Source organism: Larus michahellis, chromosome 9 (genome assembly GCF_964199755.1).
Source record: "Larus michahellis chromosome 9, bLarMic1.1, whole genome shotgun sequence".
NCBI lineage: Eukaryota > Metazoa > Chordata > Aves > Charadriiformes > Laridae > Larus > Larus michahellis.
The window spans coordinates 10,889,439-10,915,921 of record NC_133904.1 but is presented as its reverse complement, the minus strand read 5'-3'; the positions used below and the strand labels follow the sequence as shown (position 1 = coordinate 10,915,921).

Here is a 26,483-nt window from a genome sequence, read left to right as displayed (position 1 = left end):
ACTGAAAAAGAAGGATGTGCTTGGTTCTTGGTTGGAATTTAATAATCCTGTTAAAATAGCTGTACGCTTCCTAGAAGAAACCTACGATTATTGTCAACGCTTTACCCTATTAAAGACCATTTTGTGTAAGATTTTATAACATATCGTACTTTGGGTGGGCAATATTAATGCCAGGAACAGAATGATTTACTCTTCTGCACACAACTCCCTATGTAGCTTCTTTGGTGAACGCGTTACGCAATGCAATATGAATCTAATGTTTCTGGATCTAGATAGCTTGTCCCTACAAGACAGAGAGCGTTTACATCTGTCCGTTTGTATTCATTGCACACACCTATGTAGACGCTGTTATTTTGAAGTGAGAACACTGTTTATTAAAGAATTTATTTTTAAATGAAACAGTGCTATTAGCGATCACGTAAACCACTTTGTAAATGGAATTTTACCAGGGTATGATATGTATTCTTGTCTTCAAGAGTTGATTATTATTTATTATAATTCAAGAAGGCGGCAAAACTCAGAGCTTCAGTGCAGTCACGTTGGGGGGATCTGATAAGAATTTCTTTGAAAGACCTGCACATGAAATCATAGCTCTGATAGCAGGAATTTTTAACAAGTCTGTCAAAACAAGGGTGGTACCAAGTGGCTAGGGAATACCTAATGTAGTACTGAAATATATAGAAGGGAAAGAGCCAGGAAACTCTGAGTATGTCTGTCTGATCTTAAGTGTATAAGGCTTTGGAATGCTTTTTGAGGAAGGAATAATTAATAACATAAAGGTGAATGGAAAACTGATTTATCTGGAAGATCAAACCTATCCCAACTCAGTTTATACCTTTCTTTGATCCCTTTTTTTTTTTTTTCCCCTTAAATGAGGGAAATGGAGAGACCTCATTTAGTTGCACTTTGGTAAAGCCATTTGATATAATGTCATACTGGAAACTAACTTAGAGGAGATGTGGTCTGGTGTGTGAAGTGGGAAATGAATAAGGAATGGGAGAGGAAGATAATACCTGACTGTGCCGAAAGAGGAATACTGGCCTGGAGAAAGGTTACGCACAGAGTCAGTCTGGGACTAGCGCTGCTTAATGTTCTCATTAACGACTGGGACAAAAAAAGATTGAGATTGGGCTCATTAGACTTTATGATAAGATAAAGTTAGGAGGAACTGTCAACACAGATGAATATGGGAACAATCCAGTAATAATGGGGTGACCTTGAAGATGAGAGTGATTGTTATGCACATAGGGACCACCGGCAAAAATTTCTTCTTGGAGTTTATAACTGGAAACAAGGCAATGTAGAACTCGGTTCTAACATGCAAGTACTACTATGGTCTAATATGGAAAATAACATTCAGAAAAAAACAGATGCAGAGAATATTTATCAGCATGATTAGGGAATGGACAGCTTATTTTATAACAGGTTTCTCTTATACTGGCTGAAGAAAGGTGTTGATGACATAAGATTGCTGCCTGTCACTGCACGAGGCTGGAAAGAACTAGTAGTATTTAAAGACACTGTGGGCACACCAATAAGCGTATTGGCCTTCAGTTAATCTTACTATGGGAATCAGAGGGAGGGTTTCTAGCCATCCTGTGAGTGAGATTCTGAATTAGCCGCCCAACAGGAGTATTGAGAGAGGGAACAAACTGATGTATTTCATTATGACACACAATCATTTATGGAAATGTGATGCTGCTGCAAGTCTGTATTTGGAGCCTCAGGAGCTCCATTCCAGAAATGCATTTTTTGGAGTACCAGTTGTGGGGGAAAAAACGTGCCATGCTGGTTGTGCAGGCATATTTGAGTTATTTAGCACTTTGGCAGACAGGCGTGGTATCTCTGTAATGTTCAGCTAGTTTGTGCATGTGTTATTTTGTGTGCTTTAATCAATATTGAATAACTAATATATGAAATTAACAGTAGATTTGGGGGCATTCCTAACCTGTATTACTTGCATTGCTTGTTCAGATTTTTTTTCCTTGTTACAGTAATTTTTCTTAGCAACCTTTATAGTTATTAACCTCTTTGTTTAAAATAAAATTCCTTCCACTAACCCAACGTTTCATAGATGACATGCAGAGATGAAGAAAATTTCCAGCCGTTTTTTGCCACTGAGCAGTAATGCATATGCATCCAGATACTATTCGAGTTGGTTTGGCAATAGCACTGTAACTTTATAGGTTTATATGCTTACACTAGGATGGTTCCTGCTGTTTTAAGTACTGTCCAGAGGATATATTTTCTTAAATGAAAATTGCTTGAAACCATTCATTTTTTGTGTGACAAGTGAAGGTATCAATTACTTTCTCTTATTGCCTGTATGGAATAGGAAATGCTAATGAAACTCAACTTCTGAACCTCCTGATTGGTAAATTCTTGGCTACCATGTTGAAAGATCATTGTTGCTGATGAAGCAAATGCTCTGTTTTACTCTTTAAAGGTCACACACAAGATGCCAAAATAGGTAAGTAATAAAATGGGGAAGGTATTTGAGAATATGTATAATGTATTAAGACTTAATCCCAGTTGTGATTAAGCATGATATTACGGCAGATCTACCTGCTCCCTCCTTTTGTCCATCTTTGTTTTTTTGTCTAGGCTTATTCTTTTTTGCTTTAAGATCTGGCCCACAACTATTGGAAGCAAAAGCATTGGGATTTCACTGTGGGATTTCTATTGACTTCAATGAGTCTCATTTTAAATCATGAAACAGTTTTCCTTTTCTTTACATAAAGATGTGATATTTTATAGCTCGCATGTTGCAGGCTGTTGCACTGAGACTTTAATACGTGCAGTGATTACAGGATTGTGCCCTTAGGATTCTAGAAAAGCAGGAGATTGAGCCTAGATCCATTTTAATTCAGTTCTGCCTCTGAGACTGGATTCGTGCTGAAGAACAGTGGGGCACTGCTGATTTCCAGAGCAATTAGACTCTATTTAACATGTTATACTTTCTGAAGGATCTGGCTGGTAGCATTAAAGGTCTATATCAGTTATAAGCTGTGTACTTTAAATCTTCTGCCCTCATGTATTGTATGTTTGAATTGCATGTTTCCCTCAAGCCTAGGGGTTTTACCCAGAGAGTCTCCAGGCCTGTTTTTGTCTCTCCAACGCGCAGTTAAGCTTCGGTGGGAGGTGGGAGGGTGACAGCTAATGGCTGGGAGGCATTAAAGCTTAACTGTTTGTCAGCTGTACCTGGCTTTTTGGGGAGAGCGATTAAAACTCCTCAAATACTTTTACTGAGACAAATTCGCTGGAGCATGGACAACGGTTTTGTCTCGCAGCAAAAGCCTTTCTGCTCACTCTTTGGAGACAGATTTTGAACGGGGTTTCTGAAGTGGAAGGGGTCCTTCTTAACACTGTGCAGGGAGAGAGTGTTAGGCATTCATGCAGAACTACCAGACAGGTATGTCCCCTGCCCCAGTCATTCTACTTAACCAGCAGTGTTTTGGCTTAAAATCATAAATAAGATAAAAGGTAACGCAGAAGCACGAAAGCGAAAGCCTGCTGTTTACCTTGAAGATATTGCCAGTCGTCTGCCCTCATATAACTCTGACTGCTTATTGGGAGCGATTTTTTGGTATTCCACATTCCTGCCAAGTAGGGAATCATATGAAAATAAACAATTTTTACCACTCTTAACGCTTTAATATATCCTGATAGTTGTTAAAACAACATTTGTAATCTTTTACTGGAATTACTTATATTTGGTATCATTTAACTGACTCAGAAACTTACTAGTGTGTGCAACATTCACCCTTCCAGATGAAAAAAGGATAATCCACTTGACACAAGTAGCAGAGCTCCTCTGCACAACCTTAGAAATCTTCACTTTGTAGATAAGGTCATTTGAGGATATTCTGTGTTTGCTCACATTTGAGCAGAAATCAGTATTAAGGCTGCAGTGAGATAAGAGTATGCCAGTCACAGAATGGATGGCTTAAAGGTTGGCCAGCTATTATGGCTACTTTTTATCTGTGGCCTGAACAGGGTGCATGTTTCAGACGTCCCGTGTGTGCGTTCAGATAATGCGCAGGACTCTCAGAGATGGTGGCTCTGAACGCACAGGGCAATTAGCTGGGTGCCCCTTTGCTCTTTGGGTCTGGGTGACTTCTCTGCCTTTCAGCATCTGACTCCTTAGCTCCTTTTTCAGTCTGGTCTCTTACTAAGACTTAATGAAGGTCTGCATGTGGCTGTGTCTCAGTTGTCACCTAATAATTTATATTCTGCTGACTTCAGCCAAATTTGATGGGTGTGTGACACACCCCAAAATATTAAGTTACTATATGGTTTGTACAAAAAGGTGTTTATAAGGAATGGAGAGATGCTACTAATGCCCTTTACTTGAGAGAAAAGCTGCAGCATGAGTTGAGCCTGTATTAGACATCAGAGAAACCATGCTGGATGTCAGCCTTGTTACACAAATCCGCAGGGAACCTGGCTTATTTGGTTCAGAGACCTGTATGAAGTATTTGTGAAAAACAAAGTATTTGTAAATACTTTTTATTTGTATACAGTATTTGTAAAATGAAGTATTTACAGTAGCTTATACGTGGCAGCATAACGGATGAAATGCAAACGCTCCCCTGAAGGTGGTTATGAATGCGGGACCATGCAGGCTGAGGATCACAGTATTTCTCATTTCTCTCTCTTACTGTGGAAATGTATGTTGTTGGGGTCAATGCAAAGCTTGAGGGCAAAGATAGGTCTGCACAGATGTGAGGAATTTGCCTCATCGTTGCCAGAAAACTGCATGAGAAGAAAGCAGGAGTGCAATATCTCACCTGTACAGCTTACTTCACAGCATCAAAAGCCAAGTTTTCTATGTATATATTATCAAAGCCAAATACACATAGTATTCATCTATAGCTCTTACATATTGGAATGTGTGTGTATATATGTTCACTATCTATACATTCATTATATTCCTTTCAGGAAACAATGTGTTCTTGTGGCTGAAACACAGAAGTAGCCATCAATTTTGGATATACTCTCACATTTCTGATTTTGTCCAAGGTTTCCTGCAGGCCTGTCAGGCTCAGGTATCGAGTGGGAGACTCTGCAACTGGCTGTTCCTTGTGCTCCCCTGCAGCTGGACCTTGTCCTCTGCTGCTGTGGGGTTGTGCCCTTCCATCAGAGGCTCCAGACAAAGCTGCTCTGGCAGATCCTGTCATTTGCGTTTGGCACTGGGACCCCCAAGCAGGGGAAGGGCCAAAGCAATGTATTCTGCTGGTTTAGGTTTGTTTCTGAGTAAGGAGCTGCTAAAAGACATTTCTCTCTATCGCTCAGTACTGTGGCCTTGGCATATTGTGTGGGCCAAGGCAGCTTTCCTCATATTATGTTGCCTCATGTGTCAAAAGTTTCTCCTCGTGTATTCAGCATGACCCATCTCATGCATTGATGCAGAAGAACTTTGAGGGTTGGATCCTGTGCCACGTGAAAAGTGCTAAGCTTTCCAAATTTAAACGCAGACAACCGTAAACTCTGCTTTGCAGGCTTTGGCCTTATAGGACTTTGGGGTGGGGGAGGATTTGTTAATACGTATCTCCTCTGTGTAATTAGATTTTGTTTGAAGTGCTGTGAGATTCTGTGTTGGGTGGTGCTACACAAGGTCAATAGATCTCTTAAATTATTACAGAACATTAAACCTTTCTCTGAACACTCCCCTGTGAAGAGTTCTAGAGGTGTATGCTCCACTAAACAAAAATACAGACACTGGAAGTGGTTTCTGTGTGTTTGTTATTTTTGCATTATTTGAAGATTTTCCATGGACTATATCATGAGAGTACAAACTTCAATGTATATTACTGATTATAAAACCGGAAGTGCTGTGGTTTCTAAATGGCTGAGTACTGAACTCGGGAGGTCTTTAACTTTTCTGATACTGATATTTTAAAAGTTTAATATGTATTTTGGTTGGAATTTTTAATGGAAGTATATCAGATTGGTATTTCATGTTGGTTAGAAACAGATGTGGCATTTAACACACTCCCTCCAGCCAAGGTATGGTCTGATAAGTGAAGAATACAGGTAGCCTTGAAAGGAGTTGATATCAATCTACTTGGATACTAAGTTCGTTTCAGGCTCCTGTTAAAAGTCCTTGATGGAAGACCGGAGGCAGTGTATGTGTGCGTGCATGCGTTGTGTATTTTTAGAGATTTGCAGCAGTTTCAATGACAAATGATTTTGTACTGTTTTTTTAAAAGAACTTTTTAAAGCCACATCTAGAAATGCAATCCATTGACTAATCTGCAGGTAGCTTTTTAGAGGGTTCTTCCTTTCTTGCAAGGTTATCAGTTCATTACAAATCTAAATGGGGCTGCTTTTTCTTGCTACTATGTTTTCATAGTAGCAGGCCTTTACTGTGTACGTGGGATTATTGGGCAAGCCTTTGGGCTTGTTTTTAATGCAGTATTACAAGAGGAGTGTATATAATTGCTCAGGATTTAATTTTTAAATAAAATATTTCTCTTATCTCTAATATTTAAAAAAACCACCTATCACTTGGAGATAGCCTGGCTTCATTTGAAAATGATAATTAATTGACTTCAAGGCAGTGGTTGTTACTATTTATTTTTTTTAAACCACCCACTAATGGGCTTCAGTTTGATTTATAAACCAGTTCTCTCTTATCATACAGACTTTAATAGTTAGCTTTTCATGGAGTAAAGTCAGTTTTCACTGAGACAACACTACTGAAATAACAGAATGAACAAGCTATGCCTGAAAAGAGCCTTAAACATAAATGTTGTGATTGTGCCAGGGCTAATGTTTGAATTTACGAAAGAATTTAGATAAGCAATATGATGCAATGCTTTCAGAATTTAGGAGAAAATTTTCTGCTTTGAAGCAAGGGAGTCTGAACCATTGGTTTGAATATGTGAAAAAGAACAAGCAAAGTTTGTGTATAGGAGACTGGTAGGACCCAAAGTGGCAATTTTCAATGTACAGTTGGGGATGCACAGGCTCAGTTAGCACAATTAAGGAAGATTGCAACCTTTGGAGCTTTTATGGTCGTTGTGCATTTCTGGATGTGCAGGTTATTGTTGTGCCCAGTTTTCACTTGACAATGGTGTTGCAATAGTTTTCATGTGTAGACCTCCCCTCTCTAACTGAAAAGCCACTCAAGATTGGCTGTTGTTCAGCAGAATGGATCTTGAAGACTAAATGGAAACACCAGTTCATGCAGAGCCTATCTACCAGGTCACCCACATGGCAGTATAGTGTGCACGAAAGCTTGTGCAGGCTGACAGTTTGCTTCCTGGCATTTGATTCCGTTCTAAAGTACGTATTCACGGGTTTGTAGAGGGTGGTTGCAGTCGGGATCAGCTCTTAATCCAGCAGTTGAGATTAGCTGCAACACTGCTGTGTGCTGTACTTCCTTTTGTATGTTAAAGCCCTGGAGGTTTCAGTGGAGGGTTCTCAGCTGCTTTTTTTTTTGCTTTAAAAGGTGGCTTGAAGCTTATGCATAATCTTTATGTTAAGTGGCTTGAGTAGTTTTCAGTGGGCGATGCTATCAGTTTGAGTAGATGCATATAATCTGCACGTGTACATGGAGTATATAGGAGGCATAGCACTGACAAAGGTATCAAAACCACACAAAAACCATCTAAGATAGTTGTTATTTTCCTGACTTCATAAGGAAGAACTTAATGCTGAGGTCCATGGATAATAATCTTCGGAAAATCTGCCTATGGTTCATTGTAAAATTACTTTAAATAACTAGGATGACACACTAATAATAAATATTGTTGTGGTCATAAAACCGGTCCTTGTTTTTCCAGAGACAGCAACATATTTCTGCAAATATGTAATTCAATTCTAATCCCTCTGTATAGCACAGGATGTTACCGAGAGTGGAAGGAAGGAGGCACGGATCATTCAGTGCAGAGTGGGGACTCTGCTTTCTGAGGAATTCAAGTTGTATGCAGTTACCCCCACTTGGTCTGAGAAGAGGTTGAGTTCTCGATCCTTGCAAAAGGAATGCTTTTATCTACGTTTCTATTTAAGTAGGTGCTGAAATAAAGATTAACACAAGCAGGGTGGAAATGTACTGTGTACGGCACCTCTTCCTCTAGGACAGGAATAGTGCTACAGCAATATGACTAGCGAAAACTGGGGTGCTTGGACTGTAGGCCAGAGGTTGCTGCTCTTGATAGAGCAAAAAATCCATTGAAATCAGAGGATCAAAGGATACAGATCTGTATTTTCTGAGTCAGCAGCGTTTCCTGCAATATGGTATGAGAAGAAAGGCAAAACCGTGTTTCTCTTCTGAAGTCCATTGACTACAGAGTTTGGAGAACTGTGCTGATATGTTGCAGAGAAACGAATCAAGATGTATTCTTTAAAAAAATGTGTAGGATTTGTGGTACCTTTCAAAGGAACAATAGAACAGACTGACAGGAAAAAAAATCCAAACCACGTATTGCACCTAATTCCTAAAAAATGTTGGGGTTTTTTTTTTGGTGTATGGAATGACTCATAGGGTGATAGGGATTAGAGTCTTTTATTCCAGAGTCATTGGTTCAAAGTGAATAGAGATTACTGTAACTCCCTGAAAGGCTTGGAAGAGAATGAGACAGTGATTTCTATCACCTTGGGTGCCAAAAAGAAGAATCAAGACTACGTGCTGTATGTCATCTTACAGTTTGTAGAGTGCTAAATTAAAATAAATATACATATATAAATATTCCATTTGAAATTTGAATTTGCCAAGAGTCTTTAGGACCCTTTGTTCTTTTTATGTTTTCCTTGTTTATGGTGGAGGGTGGGGTAATGTAATTGACTCCAGTTTATGGCATTAAAATTTTCCCATATCTTTCCCTTTGGAGAAGAGTTTATAGTTAGTCTGTGTCTTAGACTCACAGACGTATAAAAATGTAGTAACGCTTTTGGTTCACTTCACAGAGCACGTGTACTAATAGGCACACCCTCACTCTAACAGATATCTGTAACAGAGTCCCACTCCGGCTGCTGATTCCCACTAGACATAGGTATAATAGACCAGTACGCCCATAACAGGTAGGTGTAACAACAGAACAGAAAGGCAGCAAGAGAGCTTCTCGCATCAGGTGATTCTGTGCATAGCATGGAAAATTCTTGAGTATCTTTACCGCACGGAGAAAGGGCATGTTACTGGTATTCTGTCCTGGCTTACTGGAGCGTCCCTGTTAGGAGGCCTGGCGCTAGGCAGGGCTGAATGCCTTCTCCAAATTCAGAGATGAAATGTGCTCATGTTTCACTCCTGCTTTATTTTTATATATGACATTATCTGGCTTCGTAGGAGAAAACAAAGCAGGAACCATCACTGAAAACCAAATTTTTTCTTAAACTTCATGCATGATGTAATAACTAGCCTAAAATGCCTTTTCGGATGTGCGAGTGGTGGCGTAATGAGGGTATAGGTTTTTTTAAAGTAATTTATCATGTAGTAATTGTCATTATTCCCATGCTACATTTTTCTCTATAAGATTGGGAAGCAATGGCATTCTTTATGCTTAATGGCACAAACAATTATAGTACTGACTTGGCACTGTTCTGCTGCTTTGGCTGGCTCTGATGCTGCTGGCTTTTAAATTGGCTGCAAAACAGCCTGTGGGACCGATGTATAATCGGTCGTCTGTTGGCGCGTGGTTCTGGATAGCGTTTTTCCTTTGACTCATCTCTGATTGCAGGGAATTTGCTATTGGCTGTAGCATATTTTGAGAATATGGCTGTATGCAAGTTCCTCATGAGCTATATGCAAAGTCCCTTTTATGGTAAAAGCAAATCGTTTCACGTATAACGTGCAAATACACACCATCCCTATTTATTGTTTCATTGCTCCTTGGGCTTTCTTTCTGAATTCAATACTGTAAAGTCTTTCTAATGTTCCAAGTACAAAAATCTATGTGACTGAGTGTTGCCAAATAGTGCTTGTACTATGCTTAGATATTATGCTGCAGAAATTAAGGTCGAACCAGACTGAACATCCTCATAGTAGTGTTTTGTGGCTGAAATGACATCAGCCTCCGTTAAGTGTTTCTTGAGGAACTTAGCAAGAAGTGAAGCAGGAAAATAAGAGGAGACAGGCCAGGTCGTTAATATCGCAGTGCCTTTCTTGGTAGTGTATTTATAGTTCCCTTTAGGCAGAGACCTTTGGGGGATGGAGAGTCAGTCAGTTTTGGTGATCACATGTTGACTTGCCGATGGAGGTAGTTGCTGATGGAGTTATAGAGCAGCTCAGCGTTCCTATCTGGCTGTCTCAGAATACAAGTGCTGCTCCCAGAAGCGGGGATGGCTTCGTAAACTTCTCCTAGACCTACATTTGTACCCTAGAGCTATCTGCGTGCGAATGCAAGCCATACCATGTTCTCGCTTAATTGTCAGACCCATGCAAAGCATAGTGCAAGTACTAATACGTTTAGTAATACTTAAAATATAGTGAAAATACTATTTATTTCTGTGCTGGAGGTATGCAGGGCTGCAGTTTGGGAATACTGCACACTGGCTTGGAGGTCAGCAGTTACGTTGTGTATTTTCTGAGGGAAAACTTCAACGTTTTCCCCAGATTTGGAAAAAGTCAAAGGACAGGTGCTAGTTAGAGGCACAGCATCAGTGTGTACAGTCAGCAGATGTAATATCTTTTCAGTTGTAATTTTGTGACTGTGCGCTTTGACTCTTCTGCCTTGATATCTCCTGTCTGTGAACACTTGAAAACCTGGCATCAGCTGAGAAGCGTAGCCTGTGCACATTTATTGATAGACAGGAAAAAAAACACCTCCTGTTTCTGCGAGGGTCAAATTTTTAAAACGTTTTAAGGGCTGTTAATATGTCTTTTTAGTTGTGCTTGCGAACTTATCAGCTTCTCCAAATGTACACCTCCTTTTCCCATTTGGAATTTTCGTTTAGCTCTGACAATGGTGCTCTATGTTGATGCTTACCAAGGAGGTCGGTCCAGGGGCTTGTGTTCTTTTTCTCTTGCTGTTTCTTCCACTGTATTTAAAAATAATTTCCACCAGTTCTAGGTATTGATTTCTGACAATTTAATTTTTAATGAGTTTTCTGTCAATATATTGTGTCATTTTTTGAAACTTGTACAGGTTTTAGTGAATGCTTGTCTCGGGTACAATTAAAACCTATCAAACTAAAACCTTTCAAACTTGAAAGATTATACACTATTCATTGTATTTAAGTTAATAATACTATATGATATTTTATGTTATTTGGAATAGCCCGGTTGGTATTACAGAGCGAAAGCAGTTGAATTAATGATATATTGCAGCATGTTTGGGCAACCACATAATGGCTGAGGAGGAACTGTGAGGTCTGCTGTATCCCAAACTCTTTAGGCTCTTTGCACAGGGGTGGCTGTATTGGGCCGTAATGATTCCAAAGAAGCAATTACTGCAAAATGAAAAGAAAGTCCTTTATGATTATTTGGGTAGATACTTACCTGACACTGATGCGGACTGCGCTGTCACAACAGCCTGAAAGTCGTAACATGCACCAGCGTTTAAACCCTCCTGTATATTAACCAGCTTATTGTATTCATTTTCTCCCGACCGCAAGAGGAGCCAAGAAAACTTCCATTAAAGAAATGATCCAACTAATTTAAGCTGGTGGAGGAAGGAACTACTGTGAAGTAATAATTTGGCTTTGGTCTGCTTTACAGTAGTGCCTCCTGGAATGTGACCTGCTGTCAGGTCGTGCAGGAGCTGGAGCTACTAGTGGACACATCATAAGTACTTTATTATAATGAGTGGCGATGACAAAAGAATCAATGTTTCTGATGTTTTAACTCTCAAAGTGCCTTCCAGCTTACGGACTGTTTCTGGTGCTGTCACACAGCCGATTAGAGCAATGGCTGTTTAATGGTCTGAGAAGAAATCATTCTGCCAACTTGGTGCCAGGGGAGCCCCTGTTTGACATGGCTGTCTTCACCGCTCTCTGACATGGTGGGGCAATACTTCATCTCTATCAGGGATGTTTAAGATTTGAACAAGAACAGGAAATTCTTAAAAACAACATGTAGGAAACCTTTATTTTTGCTTTTGAGTCCAGAGATCAGATTTTGGGTTTCTCTTCTAAAATTAAGATGTCTGAAAACATGTTGTAGTTACTTTCATGTTAGTAATGGTGGTATTTTCAGAAGACCACAAAGTACTGAGGATTCTGGAGGGATGGCCCTAGTTCATATAAGATTTGTTCCCAGTTAGTGGCTCTTCCTGCCAGCTGCTCCTAGCTCTGTCCCTAGGCCAGGGTGGAAGCTGCCCCTTTAGCAGAATAGCTGTGCGTCCCATCTTTCCTGCAAACACCTCCCATAATCCACTGGTAGCTGCAGAACTAGCTGGAGTAAAAGCTGCATCATTGCTGTGCTTAGGAAACCCTTGTTCCTATTAGTGACCCCCGTATTGTAGAATTGAGCCTGTATTTCTCCTTGTCCTTTCATCTGCACTGTTTTCATCTTCTATTGATGAAATGGTCTATAGCTGAAACTGTATTTCTGTCTGGAACGCTCTTTAATTAGAATGAATGATCTTGTGTGTATGTAAGGTTATTTTTCTTTAATAAATCTTTTCTCCATGTGTATATTCTATGACAAAACTAATTAGGAATGACAAACATGTAATTCAATAGGTTAGAGGAAAAAATTTAGTAGTACGTCTTGCACTGCTGTTCTTACCCAAATTATGGACACTGTGGGTTCTTTGTTTGCTCTGTCACCTTGAAGTTCAGCTTACCAAATCTAACTCGGCATTCTTGTGTTTTTGTAATTTGTGCTGTTGGCCATCGCAGGGTTCTTATTTCAATTACATTTTTATCACACTGATTCTTTTTATTAAGTTACCCTCCTTATAAAAGTTCATTTTAATTAACTGTAGCAATAAAGAAGTTATGAAAACTGTAACTGAGAAATGGTAATGTAAATTTTCACCAAAATGTGCATTTAAAAGAAGAAAGGAAAGTTTATTTCTCTTGCTATTTAATTAAAAGTTAAAAATCAGATATGCAGACTGAGGGGGGAAAAATATAAGATGCTTAATAGAGTTAAAACTAAAGATTTTCTACTCTGTCCATCCTTTTTTGTGGTTGTTCCCACCCGCCCCCGCAAATTATGTAACTTTACCCATCAGGTTTTTTGTTCTTGTCTGTCTGAAGTGATGCATCACACCTGCTTCTGAAGTCCAGGGGCAGCTATTTCTGATTTTTCCTTCTAAGGAACAAATCCTGCTGTCACTGGAGTCAGTTATGAAACTTGTAGGGACTTTTGGGAATAGGTTTAGGCTTTTGCTAGTCTTAACCCAGTGACACCATTGTTTTCCTGCACCCTTCATTATTCCTGCAAGCTTTGTCACTCACTGCCCTGCTGTGATGTACTTTGACCTAGACGCTCCTCTGACTCTTCTGTAGACACTAAAGCACTGTTCTTGTTTACTTTTTTCAACATCTGTGCCCTTTTCCACCACCTCACCACTCACAATGGAAGATAGTTCAACTTTTTTATATAATACCACTGATTTTCTTCTCTGATCCTACATATCAGACAGAGTTAATGACTAGAATAACATTGGAGTTGTTACTGCTGACCTGCTTTTCCTAGCAGAAGGACGCTGTGTAGTGGTGGATGAGCTGGAAGAGCTCAGTGTTGTAAAAGAGATGTGCTCTCTCTGCTCCAAAAATTGTATTAGGTCAAAAGAGTTCCTGTGTCCTTGCACCAGGACTGGTATTCTTCCCTCCCCTTGAGTTTCTTCAAGCCTTTCTTCTCTCTGCCAAGACCACCTTCCTACATTTGTCTGGAAGTACACTTCATATGGTACCACCAAGGTGCCTTTCATGTTTGTTTCTAAGTTGGATCTACCTTAAAATCTTGCTCAGGTAGTAAATCAATTCAACTACCCCAGTAAATTTCTCTGGGGAGAAGACAAGGAAAGGAATCAACATGGTTTATAAACTTTCAACATACATAGTAAGAACTTTTCCCCTTAACTTGGTGATTTACTTGTATTCATTGTTAGTAAGTTAATATAGAGAAACATTGTTTTTGGTGCCAAAAATCATCAGGAACATAACCCAGAGCAATTTTTAAGGGCACAGCTTTTAAACAAGCTTCTGGAAGAAGCATTATTTGACAGCACACAAGTGAAATAACCCAGTTTGTTATTTTAATCTCATATCTCCACTTCTGGTGTTCTGTCTTGTGGATGATTTGCGTTCAGCTGAGGCTTTGGTTGATGGGTTACTATAAATGGCTCAAAACCAGATTGGGTCCACTTATATACAGCAATTTTTGTACATAATTAGAATAAAGCCAGGCAGCTTTCTGAAATACCTCTTTTCACCTGATTAAACTTGGGGTCATCGTTCCTGATATAAAACAGTTGGCAGTTTGACTTATTTTGTTTTTCCTCCATGAAAAATAGGAGGAGGAAAGATAGGAGTTCTTTGACGTAGGCAATCCTTGAATAAGAATATTTTATTTGGAATGTAGTAAACTCTAATATGTGAGAATTTGAAAGTAACTATTTTTGTATATGTGTTTTAAAAATATGCAATCCCAAAATACGTATTGGAGAGCAGTGATAATCTTTGTAAAACAAAAAAAAAAGTTGCATTTTGTTCTATGCTGTTTTTGTTAATTATGGAGAGACTTCATAGGCAACTAATGTACAAGAACAACTAATTTTTCATTGAAAACTGTATACCGTACTTGCCCAATTTATCCTCTGAACGAAAAAAGCTTAGTAGCAACTTTGGAAATTGTCTCAGAAGCTGAGCTGAAGTTTGGGGAAGAGGAGAATTTGTTAGAAGAGGAAATAATTGACATTTTACATACAAAACCAGAAGAGTTTGTTTTCAAATTTGTGTGGGTGTGCTGCTTATAAAACAGTATCTGGTTGTTTCCTGGCCTTTGCAAGATGGCATTTGTTTTGCCTTTTTTGTCACACTGTGCAAATACACAGAATACCGGAGAATACATGAGGTGACTTTAAAGACTTGTGTGCAGTTAAGAGGCGTATTGAATTTTAATTGTAACTTGTATCAGAGACAGAAGAACAAATATTTGTGATCATATTTAACCCTGAGATCCCAATGATGTATCCATCAAATAGGTATAGAAATATACATTTGTTTCTTCAAAATTCATTACTTGTTTTGCAAGAATAATGTAGCCACACACCACGGTATTCCTTTGCTGTATTCTAGACAATGAGACACTAAAATTCTAAATTAAAGAAAACAAGAAATACAGCTGAATGTTTTCTGCATTAGTTTGAAACGCAGCTGCTTATTTTTTTGTGCTGCAATTTACAGCCAGGCTTAATCAGGTCTGGTCTGACATCGACCTGCCTTGGTATTTCCCCATTTAAAGTTTCCAATTTTTATCTGTACATGTGGAATCAGAGTGGTTTTACTGTATCTCAGTGTGTTGAATTTCCTTATAGCAATCTGATTTTGTTCCCATTGTACCAAATACGAATTCTTCCACTGAATTGACAGAGAGCAAGAATGGATGCTAAAATGTTGTTCTGGAGTAGATCCACCTTCCATTACGTAAAAGGAAATTACGTAACCTTTTTTATTGAATTGTGAAAGAGTCTATCCATACCAGTATGTGACACTCCAATAGTCCAGTCTCTTGAGGGACTACACAGTCTTCCCAACCAAGGATTGTGTGGCAGCCTTCTGTTTCTGTCATGAATTCCAGAATAATTCAGATGCGAGAGTAAGGAAACAAAGGCAAGACCTTTGGTGCCACCAAAGAATATCTGAGAGGAAAAATCATCAAGCAGTATTTAATTCTGGTGTGCTGCTTTAGATAACTCAACCTCTAATACGTCTGTTGTGAACTGCATTCATGCTGCTTTTGATGTTGTCTTCATTTCTTGATGAGAGACCAAGATAATATATTCTGGACATATGCAGAGTAAGAAAGCAAATACCTTTTTGGACTAGTTTAACCTTGTCAAATGAAAAGAATATGCAGCAAGCTAACTCAACAATATAGTCCCTGATCTGTAGCTCACAGCATAGTCACAGGAAGGATTAGTAGAACCTTTTTTCACTGAGCCTTTCCCAGGCAAAGCGGCACTTGGGTATTACAGCTCCTACCTCACACATAGAGAAAACAGTTATTTTCTCCATTTTGCAAGACCATCGTGGTGCTTTATTTTTTACCGGTTTGCCCAGAAATGTGCTGTTTGCCAAAGGCCTCCAGATGGGTTGAGCGGTATGGTCTAAGAGGCTGCAAATCTCTCTCACCTCATTATTACTGCAGACTACAATGTGGATGACAGAGAGGAGACGTAGCTATCCTTTGAGTATGTTGTTTGAGAAGTCTCCTTTTTTGGGCTAGGATTGGGTCTTCCCCTGACCCAGCAGCATGAGTTAATGAAGACTGAAAAATAGAGCAGCCAGGACTTTTCTATGTAGAAGGCTTTCTACTATCTACTTGTTTTCCTGCTATTCTGGTGAGTCATAATAAAGTTAGTGACAGCTGCTTGCGTGCCTACCCTCGTTTATGGATAAATTGGTTTTGTACCACTATATAAAATGGGAGACGTGTGTCTTTGCAGCCCAGCAGCTCTGCTCCAGGGCCGTGTGCGCTGCTGGCGGTGAAGGCAGGCTGGCGGTCCCTGATTGGAGTGCTGAAAAATGAGTGTCAGAATAATCCATGTGCAGAAAATGCAAATTAATCCAAAGTGACTCAGTTCAAGGAACTGAAATCTAGGTAGCGGACAAACTGGTTGAAATTTCTAGTGGGATTCCAGTCTCTGTGGGAGGTTGCTGTACATTATAGGAATATAAATGCTTTTTTTTTTTCCACAAAAGCACATAAAAAAGGTTGAAAACAGTTTAAACAAAATAAGAAACATCTGTCTTCCTCCTCACCCTCTTTCGTGTAGGCTATTAGGTACTTCCCTGCTTAAACATATTGCCATATTTTAACCTTATTTTTTTTTTGTGTGTGTAGGGTTAATATGGAAAGGCACCGCCCAACTGCAAGCTGTTCTTGTATTTTGATTTTTTTTGGGGGGGGAGTGTGGTAGCTGCTTTTGGAGATATAAAATAAAGACAAGAAGATTGCTCTTTAAAGTTTATAACAAAGCTCTTGATCGCCGACTAGGCTATTTATCTCATAAAAGCTTTCTTCAGATTTTATCTTCTCCAGCTATATGTTTATTCACCATTTCATCTGGAGTGAAATTTTTCCCTTTAGCTGATGGTCAGCTTCTTGGAACAGGCAGAGGGATGTTGCTGGAACATGTCTGAAGGCAAAAGAGAAAAGCCATGAGGCCAATCTACCCTGGGCAGCTCTCCAAAGGAAGTATTACACACTTCACTTTCATGCCCTGATGTACGAGACCTTGGGATAGATATGACTGACTATTTGAAGTCGTAAAACTCTAAGTATAATTTAAAATAGAACGGGGTTTGCATCGTGTACTGTGGACTATCCATGTTAGCTATGGAAAGTATATTGTAGTGATGTTATTTGGTGTCTAAATACCATCTTTCTCTCAAAGATTATTAGCCTGACTATCTTCAGCTGTCTATTTACTTAGGCAAATATTATATTCACTTGTAACTTTGAAAAACAAACCTGCCTTATGTGTTGTCAGGATTAGTTGCACATAATCTCACTTATTGGTTGGGAAACTGAGTCAATTTATTTATCCAAATGCTCGTAGTTGCTCTTCATCAGATGTGGAAGTAGGTGGCTGGATCCCAGGTCTTGTGTTCTAGCCACTAGTCCATGATGTATGTGTATGTGAATGTCTTCACCAGAATATTTGAGCTTTACTATGCTTCGGTGCCCTCTACTGCTCCACTAAAATAATGCTGTCCCCTTGCTATTGCAGAAGCATGGTTAATATTCTTCTCCTTCTTCCTATTGGCTAATTGACCCAGTTGTTCCCCTGGTGAGAAGCTGCTAGTAACGATGATTAGAGTAACGGGCATAAACTATACTGAAAATTAGCTGAAGAAACTTTTTTCTCTTCTGAAAGTCTGACATGATTCAGACTGAGATCACGGGGTTTTCTTGTTTTATGGCAAGGCTAGACTTTTCATATATGTGCCCAAGCAGTTTTTATTACTATTTGCTTGGGTTTCTGAATATACAATATATAGGACCTGATATTCAGAAGTACAGAGCCATTTCAGCCTCCACTGAAATCAGAAGTTATGAATTTTGATTTGGGAGCTTCTCTGAGTCAGCTATGTATTAAATTGTAGATTCTCAATCTTTTCCTCTGTCTTTGTGGACTTTGAGTTTGGTGGGTTTTGTGTTGGGTTTGTTGGTTTGTTTTTTTTTTTTTTCTGTATCCTCCTTTCCTCTGAATTTTTTTTCCCTTTTTACCTGGTACATTGGTAGATTCATCATCTGATTACTCTTGTTCTCTAGAAAGAAGCCTTGGGGCCTGTAAGCCATTGACCAACACTTTTGCTTTACCGGAGGCTTGTTGGTACCATATGGTTCCATGGGGTGGACTGGAGTGTAGGAAGCATTTCATGTTCTCACCCTTGGAGAAGAAATTCAGAGCTCTATGTAATCTCCTTTCAGAGTTTTATTCTTTGAAAATCTGATCTGTTATGGAAACCATTGTCCAATAATGTCAGAAATGTTAGCCCTGTGTGGCACCTCTTTTGTATAATTAGATGCAAACCAGACAAGGTATTTAGTTTCATTCAGTATTTTTTTAACGTATAATTTGCTCTTACATCCCCTGGCATTAGTCCATGTAGGTTGCCACTTGATTTTTGATTTATGCGCTAATGCAATGGTAACTCATAATTTCAGCCCGTTTCCAGCCTGCAATGCTGCGTTTTCTTACCAGTGTTAGTGGCTCATAATGCATTTGAGAAGTGAGTGGTTGCCCATTCATGCTGCACTGCCGTGCGAGATCTTTTTTCACGTTTTCAGAATGTGTACAAAGTATTCTAATATAATCTATAAATAAATTTTGGATTACTCATAATCCATCCTTGTGTTGCAAATCTCCCTATGGAATGAGATTCCTAGCTGCAGTATTTATTTCTTCACTGGTTCTTTCTAGCTCTCAGGAATACCCATAGTAAAATGTTACATTAAACTTGCTTTTCCCTGTTTGAAAGATATGCTCAGAAGTTGAAAGAGAAGGGATTATCAAATGATGTTTGTGACTTTATCTATATCCAATTCATCCAGTTTATCTTTGTATCAAACCAAGCAGCCATTCTTTGCATGAAAAATGTGTGCCCAGTGTCTCATTTGAATTTGTCCAATTTCAGCTTCCAATGATTAGTTCCAGTTATACCCTTTTACAATTAATAGATATAAATGGGCTTCCAGTAAGTGCTCTTTGCCCTTGGGAAGGTATTTGGAATGCTCTAATCCTATGTTCTCTCTGTGAAGCTCCGTGGGTAGGGCACTGTCTCAGGCCTTAGGCCATTTTTATTACTACTTTTTGGACCTTCAGCTTTTCAATAATTTCAAAAAATATGGCCACCAGAATTGTGGAGGGCATTATCAAAATCAGTTTCACCATATTTAAGTGCAGTTGTAATTATCTTCTTATTCTTACTGGCTATTTAGTTACTCACCTTGACTGTTTTTATTTATTAATTGCTAATTACACCTGATTCCGAATTTGTCAATTCCTTGGTGAGGGTTACTTGAAATCTGTCACTCATTTACATTCATTTCGCATATGCATTATTGATCTTATAATTTTAAAATTGTGTGTACCAGATCAAATGCCTTGCAAAAGCAATGTTTTCTAACTGCAATTAACCTTCCCAGCCACACCTGCTCTCAAAGAGTGGCATCACATTTATTTGACAAGTCTTTTTGTTGGTGTGCATAGCAAACTTTTCCTTGATTCCCTGCTTTGTGCTTTTCTGTTTGTGAAAAGCACATGATTTCCCTTATCTGTGTGGAGCCATTACATTGGCACAGAAAGCGAATGCAATTTATATTTCAGTTTTTAAGATAAGCTGTCAGCAAATCCTGTCCTGACCACTCTTGAGAATATCGTATACAAAAAATAATTGTTCCTAGATTTGTGATTGATGTAGCAGAACTGATAAAAGTTACATTGTTTAAAAGTGTTTATAAATCACCCTGTCCATATGTTCATTTCCTGTAATCTGTCATTATGGTTTCAAATGTAATTGTGAGAGACACAAAACTGGCTTCGTGACACTCTGGAATGAGTTTTGCTTCCATTTGGTATACGTTGAAAGGTGGCTCAAAGCAAAAATTATAATCCTGGAATACCGTGTACGTTACAACAGGATATCTTTGCTTTGTGGTTTTGAATTACTGAAGGGCGTAGTCTGTCTTCTGCGTTTTTCCCCTAGCATTGCTCGGATTTATGCAAAGTAACCGGGCCAGTTATAGGGACTGCTTGGCAGAGAGGAGCGTGTGTTTTTTTCAAATGCAATTCTTGTTCTCACTTGGGAGGTTATCGTTATGACAGGCTGGGTTTTCAGTTGGTGTTGAGCTGGGGTTTTGGCTCTGCCTGACGCAGACGGGCGACTAGAGCGCTGTGTGGTATGATCAGAGGCGCAGAGCGCTCTGCTCCGTTCCTGAAGGTGCTTCCCGGTTTCTCAGCCAGGCCTAGGAGTTGAATGAGGGAGCAGTTATTGCAGCAAGAGTGAAATCTGAAACACGCTTTTCCTGCACAGGTTTCTGCATTGCCTGGGATGGAAAAATAGTTTTGGAGAAGCAACGTAAGTTTTACTACCTTTTAGTTCTCTGTCAAAATCAGCCAGGAGCATGATGGGGGCAGAGGTTTCTGTTACAAAGCACCCCTACCCTAGCAGCTTGCTGAAACGGCAGAATAGGTATAGCACAAACGTGTTTTCTAATCCCTGTTTGTCACTCAGGGTTCCCAACCGTTGCTGCCAATGAGGCCACCAGCCTTCAAACTGTACAAGTTTTTTTCACATTTTAAAGATTATTCCATTAAAAAAGAAAATAAAGCACACAATATTGTCATCTGAAGCTGCCACGTGTTCTTCTAGAAGAAAGTATTAACTGCCTACATATCCTATTTAGTTTTCCTTACTTATGAGTCCTGTTAAGGAAACTGTCCTTTGCCCAGTTCCATCAAACCACGGAGCCTCCTATTCTGTGGAGTGGGCAAGGGCAGCATTTGAATGCAAAGTATCTGTATTGGGAGATTTTATTTTAGATAAGAAGTGTACTGAACAGCTTTCTGAATTAGGGTTTTGGGATATAATAAAAAATATTAGCTGTGCAATTGAAAAGTCTCCCTTATGTCCAACTCAGGGTGTGCTTATTTTTGCCCATCTGAAAAACTGGAAAATAACATATTTGAGTTCTGTGGCTCCATAAAACAGCAAATTCTGTTACTGTTACTCTAAGAGGTCAGAGTAGATGGTCAGGCTAGCTGTCCATCCTCCTTTTCAGGTCAGCAAATCAATGCTTTATTCCTGCTTCCAAGGAGAGAATTTATTAGCTGCTTCAGGTGTTACGTTCATGACATTGTATCAAACTACGGTTGGTATAATGGTACATTCCATCCTCTTTTATTTGTCAATCCCTTTATTAGACTTTCAGAGTTACAAATTTGGAAGAGATTTCTTTAACAGCACAGTCAGTTTTACTCTTGACTTAGGAACTTTCTTTTACTTGGGGAAGCTGTCGGTAGTGTCTAAACAGTTATCTACCGGTGAAGCTATATTTCCTTTAATGTATCTCTGACTTAGGCTTGTATTCATTTTGTGTTTGTGCAGACACACTTGAGATCTGCTTGTAGTTACTAGATAGGATTTACAAATCAGAAATGCAAACACAGGCACGCAGCTTTATCATATGTAAGTCACCTTTCAAAAACTGTCTAGGAATCATATTTTTAGAAGCCGTACTTGTATAGACACAAGTAATGCAATAGCTGTGTCAGTCTTTGAGATTATGAACACGCTTACGATGAGAATATTCTTGGCGTAAGTCAGGAGTATTATATAATAAGGAAACAATGTCTTTTTATACTTTTCTTCCAAAACATTCCCTAGTGAGAACTAGACTAAAACCCCCCCATAGGATTGCCTATGAATAGATCTCCTTGCAACATGATAACTTTAGCCAAATTACACAAAGTAGATTTAAAATCCTTGTCATGTTTTCATAGTTATATTTTTAAAACCCTTTATTGGCATCTAATATGAATTCTGATTGTATAACTGTAAGTCCCAGACCAACAATGTATAGATGTACAAAACTGTCCCTCTAGCACTATGGATGTCTAAGAGGAAGGAGACACAGTGATCAAAAGCAATAAAATACTTGAATGAAATAAAATAAAAGCAGCGGGACTAATCCTGCTTCACCTGGTGCCTCAGGACGTATAAAAAAGTGCAGAAGGCTGAGGAAAATGTCTTTGGCTCAGCAGTGGTATAGGTCTATGATTGTGTTCAACACAAATACAAAGCCTAGCATAAGGTCATGAGATCCTCTGTTACAAGAGACCTGCTGTAACAAGAGGTGTTAAAAAGGAGGAGGATTGGCCCCTATAGCAGTTCAGATTTAGAAAACAGCAAGTGGTAGCTGGTTACCCCCTTTCCCCCCTTTTGCTTCACCAGTGACTTCTGTAGCTCTCAAATGCGGGACAGAATACAGCCCAACGCGTTCTACATGGCCACGTACAAATGCTGGAAACTGGGGTGGAGGAAAAGGGTGGGTACAGCAGCTGTCATTTGTGTTAATGATGTTTCCTAATGTTTTAGGAGTAGTTTCTAAAGAAAGCTGTTAATTCATGGTGACCTTAGAGTATGAGGAAACACGTGTATGATAGGTGTTATTTGTAGTGCGAATAAGGATTTGGGAGTGCAAGTTAATGATGCAAATTGGGCAGGAACAGTTTGTCAGCAAGCTTAAAAGGCCCAAAGGAGAAGTAGGTTTTGGGTATGTGATGTCCGTTTTCAGACAGACCACCTGAGAGGAGCTATATATAGCCAGTCTCCAGAAGACAATGGAATTGTCTTGTTTGAGTTATCCAAGCTGCTTTTATTAAATAAGAAACATGAAGTTGATTTGTGATAAAAGGGTAGAGCAAAGTGGTAGTTAGATGACTTGAAGGATGCTGCCTAAAGTGGGAAATATATTGTGAAATAGTGTGTTTTGGAAGAGAGTTCCCTCTGGCAGGCGTAAACCAGGACACACATCTGGGAAAGAACAGATAGCTGAGAGATGGGCCCTGTCTCCAAGCAAAATATGAGTCGTTGCAAGGTGTATGGATTAAAACAGCGATAGAGCTTTCCTTCCTTACTTTTGTTTTCAGAATCCTGATTGCTTCTTCAGAGTAGCTAAATCTTAGCCCATCTTCTCCCCTCCCTCAATGTCTGCTATAGATTAAACAGAAAATGGCTCTGGAAGAAACCCTGGTCTATTCCATTGCTCCAGGGCAGGACCAACTCCAAAGAAACTTCTCCTGATGGCTATTTGTCTGGTTTGTTCTTAAATGCATTTGGTGATCAGGATTGCACAAACTTCCAAATACCAGCATTTACTTATCAATGTAGTTAATTTGCCTTATTTTTCCTTTATTCTTATCTAGCTGCTGCTGTGGCTTTGAGCACACAAAGGGGAAAGGAGAATGAGATCAGAAGCCAAACTTATACTTTTACCATTAGCTCTTTGTCATCTCTACAAAGACTGGGAAACTTGTTCTTTATGTTTGAGCCAATGAGATGCTACAGAGATAATTTTTAATAGAGTAATGATGTGCATGGAAAAACCATGGAAATCAGATGCAGCGGATCAATGAGGAAAAAAAATTGGGTGCTGATCTGCCTTTGTGCTCGGCAACATAAATATGGTAAACTGATTATATTGTGTTCTTTGAATTGACTGATAAATGGTGAGCAAGATCTCTTTTTAAGGGAAAACAAGCCTTCTTTTTTGTGAGGACATATTTTCAGAAGAGAAGTAATGCCATAAAAAGTGGAACATTCAAAAGCGTTTAGAATCTGACAGTGGGCGAACTAGTATAAAATCTGTTAGCTGTGTATGATGGACTGCATAGCTCCTTGGTCCCCTAGCTCTCTGGAAAGTTTCCCTTAAATAACTTAGCTTTATGTGTTTCAGGGGAAAAAGGTGTGCAAATGAGCAGGAAGTTCAGACTTTCAAAATAAATTTGTATACAGAATACATGAAAAGATACACATCTCTTTCTTGCCAAAAAAAAGAGCTGCTCTATACTGAAGATGTTGAAAAAAAATACTATTTGTTTAAAATGTATGTGTGGGGAATCAGTTGAAGTTTCTCATTGTTCTCAAGACTCTCATCTAGTATCAACGCAAATATTTTCATATTTAACCTGGAGAGTGAGATGAGATGATGATAATAAGAGTGAGACTTTTGACAACTAAAATATGACTGACAACTCTTTACAACAAGGGTAAACCAACAATAATTTCTCTAACAAATGCAACTTATTTTTGACAGGGGGTGGGGTTGGGGGGGGTCGTGGAATCCACGGCATCTGAGGCACAACTTGGCTTCAATAGATAACCAGGAGCTGATGTTGTTTTCTTTTTCTTGTGGTTAAAGAAAAAGACGGCATTCTGAAGTGGATCTTTTTTGTGGGTATTTGAAGAAGTATAATTCTAGACTCCAACCAAATACCTATTTTATAGACAGAACACTGGTAAATGGAGGCTGGTAGAGGAAATAGATTGGAGAGAAGAAAGTAGGATTTTTTTTCCCCTCCTCTTTGATCTTTATCTGCCCATATGTGTAAGAAATCACATCCACATCTCTAGTTTGGCTGTCTCTGACATGGAATTCAGGTGACTCTTGTAGATCCTATACAAAATCCAACAGTCAGTCAGATACTTTCCATTGATTTCAATGTCTTTTAAAGCAAGCTTTATTCACAAACTGCCTGACAGTAATATTTTGGTTATCTTTCCCAGAGTATAAGGCAGAATTAAAACCAAAATAGGAGCTTTGCTGGTTAATTTATTTACATACATTTTCCTTAAGTCCAAATGCTAATGTCCCTTTTAATAAAAAACTGCAGTCCTCTTCCCTTCTCTAAACCCTTCAAATACAAGCAACCAGGGAATTATATAAATAGATATTCTTACCTTTACTACAAAAAATTCATGCGGAAGTCCTATCTTGGAATAAGCTATTCATTAGTTGGCTTGGCAGAAGGAACACAATCCAAATGAATGAGCTGCCAAGAGTATTTTTAGTGGTTTTATATGTTGCCCATTCAAATCTTGGAAAATTTCTTTAGAAAATTGGACAAACTGACCAGTCATTTTTATGGGCTTTTGCAAGATCTAAAAGTGAAAAACAACTATTGTATTTAGCATCTGTTAATGGAGGTTTCAGGCTACAGAACTTGAGAAAGTACTGCTGGGAAGCTAATACAATAACCATAAAATATTGGACTGATAATAGGAAACACTGGCACGGAACAGATATGGAAAGAGTCATGCTAATATTCCATATCCAGGCCTGTTACCCTGTGCCGAGAGCTAAAGATACTGCAGTTAAACATACACAGTAGTAGAGATCTGGAATGAAGTCAGAGGCAAACTCAAGATAGATGAAATTGTCTTTTTCTACCATTAATACCATTGGTTGGATAATTCTGTCTTTGGAGAATTAAAACCAAGGAACTTGGACACAGAAGAAAAAGCAAGTAGTGCTAAAATTTTTCCAAATGGGGAAATGTATGTCCTTACCCCACATATATAATTAAGCCCTCATCTTCCTTTATTTGAAGTCAGTGGCATACTTCTTTTTTTTTTTGCGTTTTTGGGAATTGGATCTAGACTTATGCTGCCATTGCAACTGTTCCCTTGACAGATATTTTTTTTCATCCCCAAGCTAGAAGCTAGAAAATCAATAAAAGGGAAACTATTCACCAGATATCAAATGAGTTTCAGTGGATCGTATTTTATTTGACTCAAAGTGGAAAGGAATGACAAGAGAATATTACATTTTTAATCCCACATAAAATACCTTTCTGGGGAACTGTTCCCTGCACATGGAGCTTAATTTTGAAGAGCTTTTTCTCAGCAACGCTGTCTTTTTTTTAACCTGTACAAAGGGGATATCCAAGATCTGCCCTCAAAAGATGGTTCTGGCTTGTGACTTCTGCCTATTGGGATCCTCTGCAAGACGAGATATAGGCAGCGCGTTTTAATGTGTTTGTTTGGTTTTGTTTGTTTTTTTTTTAATTATCTAAAAGAACTTCCTGAAGAATTTGAGTGTGTTTTGCTGTATGTGAGAGAACACAGCTGGAGGAAGCTTGAGACGGCAGAACTGGTACAAGCTTTTGACTGTGAATAACGCATGATCATACAGAAGTTATGTGTATGGCAGAACAGCAGCAGAAGCGCCTTAAGGATACGTTTCACCAGCCCAGGTGCCCACCACAGAAGGTTCTCAGCCTCTCCAAGTCAGGCTACCCTTGTGGAAAGCGAGCTCTTCACAACAATGAATGAAACTGTTCTTGAAGTGCAGGAAA

The 26,483-nt window shown here is 39.0% G+C and overlaps 1 protein-coding gene across 7 annotated transcripts in view; it reads left to right on the top strand.

Moving 5' to 3' along the window:
* The window catches only part of ADAMTSL3 (ADAMTS like 3), a 199,159-nt gene that overhangs the window by 58,542 nt on the left and 114,134 nt on the right, over nt 1-26,483 (top strand). Inside the window, exon 1 of one of the 7 annotated variants that reach the window (XM_074600810.1) lies at nt 1,601-2,470. The exons of the other annotated variants lie outside the window; for them this stretch is intronic. The gene's annotated coding sequence lies outside the window, so the exon portion shown is untranslated. Of the gene's footprint in view, nt 1-1,600; nt 2,471-26,483 lie in introns of those variants that run through there. 7 annotated transcript variants of the gene reach the window in all.